This window comes from Cryptomeria japonica, chromosome 10, assembly GCF_030272615.1.
Source record: "Cryptomeria japonica chromosome 10, Sugi_1.0, whole genome shotgun sequence".
In the NCBI taxonomy this organism is placed as follows: Eukaryota; Viridiplantae; Streptophyta; class Pinopsida; order Cupressales; family Cupressaceae; genus Cryptomeria; species Cryptomeria japonica.
Window position 1 is genome coordinate 629,917,529 of NC_081414.1, and position 3,785 is coordinate 629,921,313.

At 30.2% G+C, this 3,785-nt stretch overlaps 1 pseudogene; it reads right to left on the reverse strand.

Moving 5' to 3' along the window:
- Positions 1–642: 642 nt before the first annotated feature.
- On the reverse strand, positions 643–3,270 carry LOC131036145 (sesquiterpene synthase Cad-like; annotated as a pseudogene).
- Positions 3,271–3,785: the final 515 nt, after the last annotated feature.

Here is a 3,785-nt window from a genome sequence, read left to right on the forward strand (position 1 = left end):
TTTTGGGTTAGGGCATTGTACAGACACTTGGGTGTCTAAAACCAACAAAATATCTTGGGGTTAAATGAGTGATTGAAGAATCATAAAACTCTTTGTAGGGTCTTTTGGACTGTATGACCAAAAATTCCTAAAATCCTAGATTAGGAGGCCTAATTGGGGCTCTTTCCTAGTAGCCCTCTTTTTGAGCATTTTCTTGAAATCGGTAAGGAAGATGAGTTTGGCAATTTAAAAAATGGAACTTGTTGATCAAATCCCACATTGAATGAACACCTCCACACCTCTTCAAAACACATGACAACATTGGGGGTGAGAGTGACAAAATGTCAGCTTGAAGGATTAAGAACTAGAGAAGAACATTGAATTGGTAGCGTTCCTAGTGAAGACACTTGTTGAATGTCACCTTAAGGTGGATAAAGAAATAGTCCTAGAAGAGTTTGAGAAGGACTAGGAGGTCTTGAAGCACTACAAGGCCTAGTGGAGTTGGTGGATTGAGCAACACCAATAGGAGAAGTGTGAGCAAGCTACGTGAAACCCTATCAGTTGGTTTCCAGATGATTTCCAGTTGGTTGCCATCAAGGACAACATCAACTATTCTCATAAGAGTGTAGAATGCCAACATACTACATAATATAAATGTTGGTGTTATGGAATGATCGGATCCACCAAAATTTTGGTTATTGCATATTGTATATCTTTGTGATTAGAATATGTAAAACCCTCAACATCCCTTTTAAAAAATATACCTCGCATACCAGCATTGAAATATAAGTTCCTATTACAATCTGGTATATTTGAAGGCTTGAGAAACTCTTTATTTAACTCATGTATGCAACTTTCAAAATGATTTGCATGATATAATTTAAAGCATCTTCTTTCATAGAGCCATGGTTTTCTTTCACAAAACACTTAATGCTTGAAGCTATCTCTCCATGAGCTTGCTCATCCTTCAAAATTAGCAAAGAAGTATATTAGTGTATGTTTTCGGTTATTTCAATAATTTTCAAATTGTTAATGTAGTTTTTACACTTAAGTATGTAACATTTATATCATTTACCTTAAAATCTTTGATATCATCCACTTTTCGTGTAGTTAATGACACCAAAGCTTGCAACTTTGATGATGGGTTGCTCCAAAATCTCACCAGATAAAGGAGTGTTCATTAGTATCAATCAATGGATCATCAAAACTCTTATGCCACAACTTATCACTCCATTCATTAAATATTCATCAAAAATTGGTGTATGATTAGAATCTAGATCCATTCCACTTCTTGCATATAAGTTGAGATATAACTCTTCCACTAAAATGATACAAACAATGATCAATTTAAAATATTAAATTTCAAAAAATGGTATTTTAAGAATTTACAATGCATATAATACTATTTTAAAACAAATAATTTAAATAATAAATAATTTATACATTTTCTAATATTTTTTAAAACCAACTTAGATGTTAATATTGTTCCATGAGTATTGAATTTATTTTATATACAAATCAACATGGCATAAATAATAGTTAACAATTTATATTCCAATAGTAAAAAGGAAGGAGAAAACCTTTACATATAATTTATATCTTTTTAAAAATATAAAAAAGAAATGTTCAATTATTTGATTAGATTATTCATAAAAAAAGTTATTACGAGTTTATGTTTTATGGTATAAACAAACTATCTAATTTTATGAAAATTGAAGCTCTAAAAATGTAACACATGGTAGGAATATGGAACAAGATAAGAATTAATGTAGATAATAATTGTATTTAATAAAATTCCAAGAACCAAAATTTTAAAAAATTGTACTTACATAAGATTGCATGTATTTGTGAACAAAGGGACCATGCTTTCTTTCAACTTCACTTGTCATTTCATTGTGTATCTCATGTGCAAATTTGAAAGCAAATTTTATGTAATCTCGAAGATGATCAATCATGGAAATATCCCATCTAAAATAGAAATGAACTAACAAAGTTAGAAAATGAAGTAGACATGTTCCACATAATCTAGGATTACTATCTAATTGAATAACATATTAATGTTGTTGTGAACAGACTTAATTCATCAATGATCCCATATGTGTCATAAATATCATCAAGGAGTGAAAGACTAGTAAGGAATTTTCTTGAACTAATTCTAGTTGCACTAAACTTGAGTTTAAACAATGAGCAAACCCACCCAATAAAAATTTCAATGTGGCAATGCCTAATGAAATCAAGATGAACTACACTTGAATGTTTCCACCATATAGCACAAAGAAATTCCATGCCATTATAATTATAAATCCATTTTCTTAAACTAACAATATTTTATTCTTAAAAATTTAATCAATTTCGACAGTAGATTTACCATTCTCGACCTTAAACTAATTTACTATTAGACATTTCTTGTATGTTTAAACATTTATTTATTGTCTATTATTAATTGAAAAAGAATTATAATAAAACAATCAAGAAAAATTCTACATTTATCTTGCCTAATACTCAGGGAAACATTTATGAGCTAATTTGTACATAGTTTCACTAATACTCACATGGATATTAATTTCATTTCAAATTGATGTTGAGCTTGTAAAATATTGAAGTCTAATATTGCCAGTTCCAATAGCTTTTGGCTATATGCATTTGGAATCCTGAGAGAAATCATAAACATGAATGATTAGCATCAAACTTCTTTTCTTTTCTATTATCTTAAACAACCCAATAGATTGAAAGATTATTTTTTTATTATTTAACTTTTTATTTTTAAGAGAAGAATAAGTACGAATGATCATACATAACCTTTGATCTTACTTACAAATTTTTTGACAAATGATCTATTGCAATTTTGTTGTCTAAATATTTGAATAAAATTCTAAGCTTCCCATCTGAGAACCCTAGATCTCCAAGCATATTTCAAAGTGTATTCAATCTAAGAGAGACATCATGTTATTAAAAAGATAATATGGATATATAAAAATAGCATTGATATTCAACCAACAAGTTGCTAATCCAATGAAAATATCATACTCAACTATTTGTAAATTTCTGAGAAAAAATTTTAAAAAGGAGGTTGATGGGTTGTTGTTCAATCGTTGACAATTTGTAGTTGTAAAAGTTGACAAAGATTTGGGTCAAATCAAATTTTATTTTTGCTTAAATATTTTAAAATAACCTAAACAACAATCCATTTCATGGAAAAGTACTTGCCTCCATTAGAAGTGAATTTTTCTTTTCTTTTATGCCATCATATACTTTCATAGCCTCTTGCAGGTACGCAGATGCAACCATCATTGCTATAATTTTCGAACATTTCCGCCATCATAGATATCTGTGTGAGCAGGCACGAAAGTACAATTTATTATGCTCGAACAATCATATCCCATCAGAAAAGTACTACTCAGATTCCGCAATTGCTCAAACAATATCCTTAGTCCATAGTTTCACAATCTCTGCTACAGAAAGTTCCGTTTTGGTTTTCTCAAATTTACAATCTCTGCTACAGAAAGTGTTGTTACATTTGTAGAGAAGATTGATAGAGGCCACCATAGAGCATTCTGTTTCGCGTATGATTAAACATATCTGCAGATCAGAGGGGGTGAGAAATATGGTGTAATCCTCACTTCTCAGTATCAACTCTCTTCTCGTAGGGTAGTGTTCATGTTCCTCAGTTGCAGCATTAAGGGAATCAGATTATATGCTTAATGCTCATATTTTTAGTAGCGATTTGAATATAGATTCTTCATAAGTATGCATTGGGTATGGCAAGCTATTTGAAAATTATTGCTTCTTCTTCTTATTATTGGAAC